Source organism: Dipodomys spectabilis, unplaced genomic scaffold (genome assembly GCF_019054845.1).
Source record: "Dipodomys spectabilis isolate Male_0828 unplaced genomic scaffold, ASM1905484v1 ptg000607l, whole genome shotgun sequence".
NCBI lineage: Eukaryota > Metazoa > Chordata > Mammalia > Rodentia > Heteromyidae > Dipodomys > Dipodomys spectabilis.
This window is the reverse complement of record NW_024871284.1, coordinates 670,759-682,100: the sequence shown is the minus strand read 5'-3', so window position 1 is coordinate 682,100 and position 11,342 is coordinate 670,759.

The following is an 11,342-nucleotide window of genomic DNA, read 5'->3' as shown; positions in this document are numbered from 1 at the left end:
TATGAAAATAACAACAATTTTGTTTTAGAGCAGCCTTATGGAAAGCATCAACCATAGTCCTGTAGTTGCACAGTCAAAATGGCTGTAGATACAATCTAGTTCAAGAGATACAATCTATTCAACATCAAACAAACATGGATTAAAGAACTAAGAAGAAGAGAGAGGGATTTAGCAAACGAGAAATTATTAATTTTAGGGAGAATTGTGGGGAGAAATAGGATTAGAGTTATGAAGAGAGGTAAAAGGAGAGTGAAGTAAAGAAGCCTTAATCTCAGAGGGGAAATGAATTTGACAGAATGATAGGAGGGAGATAAAAAAAGCAAGAAAAATGGAAAAACAAAAATAAAAATCCAAGAAATGAATCATTTAAAATTATGTTAATATAAGGAAATGATATTGATAGAGGAAAAGTATAGGATGAGAGGAGGCAAGAAATTAAAAGGAACATGAAAATTAAAAAAAATAAAAATTCTTAAAATTGGAATAATTGAACGTTACATAGGTATAAAGAGGTAATACGACTTAAAAAATTAAGCCTAAGAAGTTGTGAAATGAGTAATACTTTCCTGGATTAAGTATGTACACAATGGGGGATTAGATCTTATAAACGATTAGGGGTATATATCTGGGGATAAGCAGAATAGCAATTAAGTCATGTATAAAAGAGAGAGAAAAGAATAAAAACCAAAAAAACTAGAAAAATAAAACAAAAAAAGCACCATAAGGTCAAAGGAGATTACAAAAAATAGCACACTACATATACACCTAAAATAAAAATTATGAGATATAAAAATAATAGAAAATATTTTTCAAGAAAATAAAAATAAAACAAAGTGGACAAAAAAATTTTGTGATTTGTTTTTTGTGGGGGGAGGAAAATCTTATATCTCCTGTTTGTCTAGATGAGGGCTCTCTCATCTGCTTGTGGTGTTTGCTTTTCCTGTTGTTTGATTGGTTTCTTGTCAGTTTGTTTGAGCAGGCAAAAAATGCTCTGCATTGCTCAGGATTTTGTGATCTTCCCCCCTAGGATAGTTCAGTGAGAGGGAGATCTGCTTTGAGTATCACAAAAGAGGGAAATGGGTGTTTCCTCTAGCTTGAAGTTGATATGATAAGGCAAGGGTTTGGGTAGGGGTGAGACTTATCAGCAATCAGTAGCTCTTCCCTGAGAGAATAGCTCCTGAAAAACAGAGCCCAGGTTGGAATCATCTCAGGGTTGAGGTTTACTGAGTTTCAATTGTTTGTCTAAGCTGCTGTGCGCAGGGGCAGGCTCTGGCTCTGTTTACCCAATAAAGCCTCCAGGGATGAAGCTCCCTCTGCCTGGGCAAAGTGACTTTCCCTGGGTGGAGCTGAGCCTAGCTGGTCAGGTCAGGTTCTTGGGACCTGCTAAATGGCTGTTTTTGTATTCTTCCAAGGCCTGAGTTGGAGCTAGATGCTTTGTAGGGTCTTTGTCAGTATCAACTATCATGATCTCTGGTTGGGGGAGGGCAGCATTCTCACAGGTGCTCCATGAGGAGTACAGATGTCATTGTGGTACTCCTGCCAAACTTTTGGTTTCTGGGCCGTCTCTGGTCTGCGATCCTCAGGATGAAGATTTCTGCTCCTTTTCAGTTCTTACTGGTGGTGAGTAGAATCCACTGGCCCACAGCATCTGATGCCTATATCCCAGACTCTCTCCGTTGGTATGGTGACCTCGGCTGCCTCCTCCACTGCAGCCACGGAAGCTGCAGCTACCTGCAAGGCTCAGATCTGTCCCTGGCTGGGCTTTCCCTCTCTTGCCAAACTGTCTGTACTGTAATAGCACTTGGTGTGTTCACTGGAACAGTAAAACTGCATTCTTGCGAGAGCTTGTTTATCCTCCAGGTTCTCTTCCACCATCTTCCTCAGGTCTTCCTACATACAGGAGTTATACCATGGGGAAGGGACATTCAAAAAATAAATAAATAAAAATCATGGGTGTGAAGACTCAGGATCTATGTTGAAGGGTCAGAATGATGCAGTCTCTGGTCTCAGGATTATCTGAGGACTGTGTTCGTGTATGTGGAAAGCTCTTGGAATGCTGGGCTAGAGAGGGAACATGTTCTCTCTTCCTATCTCAAAACACATGTGACAGACTCCTGGGGGCTGAGGAAGTAGCTCTTCTGCTTGCTTTAGCATAGACGATCAGCTAGTCAAGCATTTTCCTGAGATTGGGGAAGTGGTTTGAGCTTACTCTATAATAGTTTAGATAATAATATACAAAGACATTGTCTCATAGGTTAAGTAAAAATTTATCTGTTGAAATTTTTTGTGTGAATGTCTCCTGACTAAAATCTTGGCAAAGAATCATGCTTGCTTGCCTTTTAATAACCACTAACAACAAAGAACAGGCTGCAGTGGCAATTGCTGTTTTCACTATGCATCCACTGTGTCCTGATTTTGTGACCCTTACCCAGGAACCCCAACACCTTAGAGGTGGACATAGATACATTAGAAACAATAGCAAAAAAAACAAAACAAAACAAAAAAAAAACAAAAAAAAAACTTCTGTCCTTATGTAGGGGTTTTTTCCTCTTAACATCATCTTATCTGAGCTTTTGTCTTGTCTAAGACATATTAGTTATTGGAATAAAAGAAACCATGGGAACTATGTTTCTTTGGGCCTAGCTTACTTTACTTAATATAATTTTTTCAAATCTTTCCATTTCCAAACAAATGGGGCAATGTCAATGACTCCATCTTTCTGATGGAGTCATTGAGCAATTTCCCTCTTCTTTTATTGTTCCTCTACCATCACCTCATTCCCACCTCCTCAACTACAATCGACCCCTGCCTTAACCCCCTCTTTAACAGTAAAATTCAATTTTTATGATCCTATATACATCCCTTTTGAACATTTCTGCTTGATTAAATATATACTAGTTATTTCAAATAAGGAAACAATGGAGCTATGTTTCTTTCGGCCTGGTTTACTACAATCAATATAATTTTTTCTGAGTCTTTCCATCTCCAACAAATTGAGCAATATCATTCTTTCTGATGGAGGCATAGAATTGCATCTTGTGTATATTACCACATTTCCTTAATCCATTCATCTACTGAGGGACCTCGGGTTTGGTTCCATATATTAGCTATGAAAAATAATGGTGCTAACTTTAGTATGGTTTTGTATGTGATCATTTGGAAAAAGCACAAAAGTGGGATTATTGGATCACAGAGGAGCTCTATGTGGAATCTTTTGAGGAAACTCCATACTGCTTTGGGATACAGGTTGACCCATTGTAAGAATGAAATCTACAAGATATTACGTTGAAAAAGAACTTTACAACTTTATCTGTATGGGCGGGAGTGGTAGAAGAGAGTTGGGGAGATGGAGAGGGAAGAGATCATAGGGGAAAAACAGTGGAGGGAGTACCAATGCTCTATAAGAAATGTTCTCATTACTTTATTCACATAATTGTAATCCCTCTGTATTGTATCTTTTCAATAAAAAATATGTATTAAAAAAGAGGATGTAATAGCAGAGTACCTATACCATGGTGTCAGGTCCATGGTAGATATACTGCCCAAAGTAATCTAAAAAGAGAAAATTTGAAAATCTTTCTTCATATTTGAACTTTTGTTATACAGAATCATCCTGATATTGCTGCCAAATTGACTACTTGTCCCTTTAATGCTCGCCACCGGGTTCCACAAGATCAACTCAGTGAACATATTGCAACTTGTATGCACAAAACGTCTCTTGAAGATGATGTAGGTAAGCCTGATAACTAAAACACAATCCAGATCAATGAAGGCCATTTGCACCTGTATCCTACTGTGATACTAGTTTTTTGTTTGTAGATAACACCATATGGAACGAGAAACAATACAAGAGTTCTGAAAGTACATGGCAATATGTTTCCTCTGAGGAAGACCGGGATAAAGGTAAAAACGTGTTGAATTTTCTGCATTTTCCATTATTGAATCTCAACTTACCTTGTGCTGTTGTATGATTTCTTCCTTTAGGAGAGAAGTTAAAAATTCTATGTTCAACGTGGATTGTCTTGTATGCTAATATCAATAACATATATGAAAACATGCAATTTCTTGGAAAGCTCTCCAGGACTTCAAGCTTGTTGTTTTTCTTTATCACAAAAAATCTGGTTGTTTTTCTTTATCAATGTATAAGTTTGAGTCAATCTAATCTATCACCTCAATCAAGAATGTAACTTTCCCTTTGACAGAATCCTTGGAAGATCCTAGCCCAAGTTTTGTTTGGGGCACAATCAAATCATATGGCAACAACAGGTAAAGAAAATGCTTTCCTTATGATGTACTATTGTCTCTTAAAATTCACAGTAAAGCAATAGATAAACGAATAACAAACTTTCTGTTCTATATATCCATATATTTTATTCACTAAAAACGAAGTTTTCGATTGCTTTCTGAACTGGTGAACCTATGATTGGTGGCAAAAGTGAAGTATAGTTTCCCTAGGACCGATAAGAAATGTAAACACCCAAATTACTTCAAATCAGAATTACCTTATCCGAATGTTCTTCTCATTCTCTTATAATCAATTTAAATCAGGGAAGCCATAGATAACAGTATTATGTTGGGCCAATCTTTTTATTACCATTTTCATGATATCAGGATTCACTCGTCACAACAATTCTGATAGTGTAAATGGTAGTTTCTTCAATTGGTAATTGATAAATGTACTGACTTATGGGTTTGTTACCATATATACCTTCTGAAATTAATTAATGAATAATATAGGAATGACTGATTTAAATTTTCTCCACGAATTACTGTAAGATATGTGAGGAGATTCTTGAGATGATGTACAAATTGCACTTTGCAAATATACATATAGTAAAAGGTATTTAGAGTTTTTTTTAGCAGCCAATACATACATGGATTTCAAATTTTACATTCCTGTATAGAGTATATACACACATTGGATATGGTATAGATTAGAAATTCAAAATTAAATTTGTCACTACAAAAGATATGCTATCTCTTAGTGAGTATTTATAAGATTGTTTAAAGAATTTTAATTGCTAGAATGAACTTGTCAGAAAATAGATTACATTTTTGATTGTATGGAATTTGAAATCATTAAGTCTCTCTGACATGGTAAGATGGCAAATAAAAGAAAAAGTGAACAGTAATTTTTTTTCCTGGAATTATTCATGAACATTTATTTAATTTGGAATCATATAATTTGTCTTGCTTGCCAATATGAGACCCCTTCCTTTTTATAAGTGAGACAAGAGATTCTAGATGTATTGATAGTGTTAAGATTTTGTCCTCTAATCAGTATAGAAAAAAAAAAAAACTTTTTCAACATAAGACCAAGATGAATTTATGTGAGCCTGTCATCACTGTCAGGTCTCATATATTCTTCATGTATAAAGGTATTAAGCATACTAAGTATTTGTATGGAAATGTCTGCTATATGTCAAACATATTACAATATTATGTGAAGGATGAATTGGCAGTTTATATAGGAAGAAATTGTTGAGGAGGAGTAATAGTAATAGATAAATTCACCCTTGCATCTGATGACAATTTACTAATTCATGAAGATTATAGCAAGGACTAAAACTAATCAAATTTACAAACTGAACAGGTCAATTTAGAATTTGATCAAGAGAATACATTTATCTTTGAGTTATTGAGTTTCTCATCCTCTATCATGGAAAGGTGAAGGAATATGTTATGGGAAACAATTTTTGGGGTAGAAAACTTCACTTGAGCCAGGCCAGGAGATAATATTAATTCTAGCATCTCACATGTTTTAAAAAAAGTGAAGGATTTTTTTAGATTCATTTCTGGAATTATTCCACTCAAAATCAAAGACTATCGAGAGCATTATCTTTAAGGAAAACCATGGTTACTCATAGACTGTCAGTGTGCATGAATGTTGGGAACAGACAAGCGCAAAAATCATCAGCGCACTCTGGATAACAGAGGGAAAAATAGCCTGATACGGGTTGCTTAGGGACCTGTAGGAAGCTGAGATCTGATCCTCAGAACTCAGTAATATTTGTCACACTCTCATCACCAATTAACCATCTCAAAACTGGAAGTGGCTCTGTAGCTCATGTGGTAGAGCATTAGAGCTCTGAAGAGCTCAGGGACCATGCCCAAGACCAAAGTTCAAGCCCAAGGACTAACAAGAACAAAAACCAAAGACAGGAATGTAATGCAATATTCATCAACAATGCCCCATACTCACTGGTATTTCCAAAATCTCAGATTTTTTTTTCTTCCACATAAGAGCCAGTTAGATTTTATTCAGCCCCTATTCATAATATCATGTATTTTCTCTCTGAATTTCAGAGAGTAATGTTTGAGGGAGCAGTGATATTTCCTTACTTCACGTTTTTGTGGGGGGTCCCGTCCTGGGGCCTGAACTCTGGGCCTGGGCGCTGTCCCTCAGGTCTTCAGCTGAAGGCTAGCACTCTACCACTTGAGCCAGAGCACCATGTCCGGTTTTTTTTTGCCTATATGGTGCTTAGTAATCGAACCCAGGGCCTCATTCATGCAAGGCAATTGCTCTACCATTGAGCCACGTTCCGAACACTATTTCCTTACTTTATTGGTTATTAGAACACTTACTGTGACCCAATGGGATTACTAATTCTCTTCCCTTATGCTAATTTGTTTACTTATGGAATCATAATTTTCTGGCATCTAAAAAGTAGATGATACTAAAGAATCTTTAAATTCATGAGAAAATCTGTGACAGTGTAGGAGACCATGCTACTTATTGATTGGTCTATTCAAGATTTATCTAATGCTAGCTTTGCCATTTTATAGATAGATAGATAGCTAGTCATGTGAGCTGATTTGTGTTTGTGAAAAGATATTTCTGTTACCTGTCAATTTGTGGATGCAAATGTTGTGTTTGGGTGTGTACAAATTGAAATGGTGTACATTTTTCCCCACTCTGTTTCAATACTCTGTTTCATAAGTGGATGTTTTTTGGAATTGAAAAGTGAGGATATTTTACCGGCCTTCAATTCTTGATTTTGCTCACTCATGATAAAAATTAATCTCAGGATTTCACGGATTTTTTTTAATGTGTCTTCTTTGGCAATTAGTATTGAATCCTTGATTGGTCCATTGGTATTCAAGCCTCTTACCTTGGGCTTGATCCAAGTGATATATTCCAAATGTTGGTATGTCTCTGGCATATAATTCTCATAACCATACCTATGTGAGAAAGCAGTGTTTATGTAGGAATGTTAATCTAAGTTAAGTAAATTTTCTATGCTTATTTCATAGTCCAATATTTCAGTGTTCCTACTGAGAGAGGATATGCATATGTGTCTTAAATTTTAATTATTTCTCAGAACTTCGGAATATACTTACCTGATACCACTTCACAATGTAATTGTGACTTCACAATAGCATTTGTTTTGTCCACACATAAGAATGGAAAAGCCGTTTATTTGTATGAGCCATGGAATATTTCTTGTAATTGTACCTGAAGGTATTTGCATGGTATCCCTTCATATTTTACTTGTCTACCATAAAGCATGTATCATTTGGTAGGATACATCCCATAAAACAATCATTCTTTGTGGTTTGTTTTTATGCATCCGTTCACAAATATTGAAATGCAGTGTTGATTTAAGTTCATTGTAATAACATTATAGTAAAACCACTATGGATTTTCTTTACGGTACAACAACGTGAAGTATTTGTTCCTATTTTCCTGGATGCATGATATGTCCATATATATATTACAAGAGACCTAGTTCAGAAATCGTGCCAAGACATAGCGAAGCCTGAAAGGGTGATATTAGAGTAAATTTTTAAGAACTGAAAAATAATCGCTGAAATAATAGATTGACTAGGGTCACACTTCAATTGTTCAGTGAAGTTTGAATGTGTTGAGGCAGAGAGTGTCCAAGTTTAATTAGTGTAGCTTGTATACAATGAACAAATTTCAGTAGAAATGGAAGTGGAAGTAAGCATGATTTTTTTGAAAATAACTGATGATACGCTCTTATTAGTTTTTGAATATCGCTTGAACTGCTAGTGAAGTTCTTGTTCATGTGCAGAATTCAGAAATACATATTCCAGTGTTTTCCACAGAGAGTAAAATAATATATTTTTTCTATTTCTTTGCAGGAATCATCCTATGAACAAACCATGAGGTCAAACCATTTCTCATTTTTTCATCTACGTCTTATATTTATTAATAAATTGTTCATGCTCATTCAACCAAATGAATTCATTTAAATTTCTACTACCTATTCAATCCCTACTCACTCTTTCCTTGAATCCAGAAGCAAAGCCGGGTGTTTATGTCCTTACTGGAATTCACCATGTCACTATCCACATAGACACAGTAAGGTTGGAATATAGAAACTTTAATAATCAAATCGAAATCTACATTTGTTTCCCAATAGAGAACAAATCATACTTCTTTATTCACTGTCCTTAAGTTTGCCTGTGAACATCATCTTCCATTTCATATACTGATATAATTTCAGAGCCTATTAAATACATAACAAAACTGTAATTATATTAGACCTCTCATACAAATTTACACCAATTATGTATTCCCATATAGAATGGCCATTAAAATTTCAAAGGGATTTTTCAACCAACATTCTGAAGTATAGTTCTTACTATAGAAGCTTTTCATCTATCTCAATCCTTTCCACATGTAATCTCGCCTAAACAAGGATTCTGAGAGTTCTTCCCAAAACATGTGGCAGAAAAAAAAAAACAGGTTAATATATGTGAACACAAAATAACATTCAAAACTTATTCTTTTGAGGGGCCAAACAGCAATTGTGAAGATAGCATGATTGTGTGCTAAAAATGTGATAATTTTAGGGCAAGAGGATATGCATTTTTTCATTGTATGATGTTCCAAGAAAGAGTGGACTGTATATGTAAAATATAGCAAACACACTTTTATGGAACCATATTCAATGACTATCTTCATATGTAATTTGTGTGTAATTGCCACACATATGTATGTTCCCAAATATTCATAGTGGTCCAAAATATTCTTGATGCAAAATGGAATAATTTTTGAAGCATATTTTAGGAAGATCCACATTGTAAAAATTGTTGGTAGGACTCCTGTGTAATAAATTTAGTCGAGTCTTTTGGGTAAAAATGAGGAAGTTAAAGATGTAAGAATGTGCCTCATATTTATTATTGGTGTTGAAATGGCAGAGTTTCTGATTTTGGGCTTATTTGTTCACCTACTATATAATTGCAAATGTTTCCTGGTTATCCTTCAGAAATTGTGAGCAGGAATGAATTCAACATTAATTTGTGAAGGATAGTTTAGAACCCTCAGACTAAGGGGAACATGATGTACAAAATGATTATACTTATGTATCTAAGGCAGTGAATGGTTTTCTTTTCACATGTTACTTTTTCCCTCATTTTCCTTACACTTTATTCTGATTCAAAACTGGTCCCTTCCTCCCCCACCCGCTGTAAAGGCCATTTCCAACATGTTTTCTTGTGAGGAATTTTGTGGCATTGGTTCACCCCTTGTCCTCTATCTCTAAATTTTTGATTCCTCTTCTTTGCCTTATTCAGATTAAAGTTTATAGATTCCACAGTCTACCGAAATCAAATATAGTGACAAGAAGGGAGAAACCGTATGAAAAATAAAGGACAAATACCAACAAAAAAGAAACCGTTTTTCATAGTATTTTTTAAGAAAATACCAACCATAATAAACCTCATGTTTCTTGGAGTTCATTTTTCTTACCTTAATGTTCTTGTTCATGTATACATAGCAATTAAACTCTTGCACTCCTCTTTGGATGAAACTGGACATATAGCAGTTAAGACAAAAAGAGAAAGTAGGGCACCTATATTTTAAATGCCACTTCTAAAGAAAAAAAAAATGACTCTTCATTAGGTAAGTTTAAAAAGAAGCAGGGTAAATGCTTTAAAATGAAGAATCAATATTTAATAAATAATATTGTAATACTCATTAAATTCTTATAAAAGCTTAAAGTTAGATTATACATCACCGTGTGACAAAACACTTTCCTAACCTCGAGGTTAAAGAAAATACTCAGAATGGAAGCAGTAGAGAAATACTAGGTCGCGTAGAACAGGTTGAAACTTTCTCATTACAAATGCACAAATGCATCAAGTCAAAGAAACGTTAGACCCACTATATTGCTTGAACTTGTACCAATTCTTTATAAGAAAGGACATAACTAAGTAGGTAAATAAAGCAGAAAAATTGGGAGGAGATCTTCACTAGCCAAGAAAGAGAAAAGGATCGTAGAGTTGAAATATAAATAAAATTCAACAAATCAAATACCCCGGCAAAAAGAAAACCTGAACAATTCCCCAGTCTATGAAAAGAAGTCTAAATACTTAAAGAGAGACTTCACTGATGGCTAATTGAGAATGGCCAAAGGATATAGGAAGAAATGCTGAATGTGTGTGACAATAAAATCAAGCCAAATAAAGTCAATGCTGAAATTCCACCACATTCCATTAGAATGGCAAAGTTATGTGCATTCCATAGGGAAAACGAGGGACCACCCCACACTGCCTGAGAGCGATTAATGGATCAGAAAATGTGGGGTATAAACACAATGGAATTATATTTTCTATTAGAAATAATGACGTAGTGTCCTTTGTAAGTAAATGGAAAATTTTAAACATGAATTAAAGGGCGCCAGACCCAAACAAACATAGGCTCCATCGTTTCTCTTATTTCTAAAAACTGGTATATGTCCATTTTAGTCCTAGAATAGTATCACAATAGCTTAATAGTAATATACATATGACCATAAAATATTAGGCTAAACAATCTCAACTATGCAATAAGTAATAGTTGGTTTCTCTTTCTTGATTTTTTAAAATGTAGAATGTGAAGGTATTTCTCTTCACTTGCCTTCTTCCTTTATTTTCCTGTGTTTTGTACAATGTTGTCACTGTATTTGATTTTGGTACACACTGTATTTCATGTAAGTTAATGAGAATTAGGCACAGGGAGGGAACAACAAAATCTGAGACAAAGGATATAGGGCGAACCATACAAGAAGAATCCCAACAAATCTATATGAAGGGAATAAACATTACACCTGGTGGGAGAGGATAGAGATTTAGGCAAAAAACAGTAAAAGTGAAAAATAGGTAAAAAGCTACGATGAGAGAGGTACTCATTCATTGTTTACATATGTAGTGCAAATCCCTCTGTACATCACCTTGACAAGATTCCATTAGAAAGAAGAGTATTGATTCATCCACTCTTCTCAATTCTCATAAGTTTACCTGTAGATAATTAAGTCAATAGTACACACACGTCTGATTTCTTGACGTTCCTAAAAGCAGACAGGTTTCCCTAGGTCACCAGGTTTCAAGCCCAC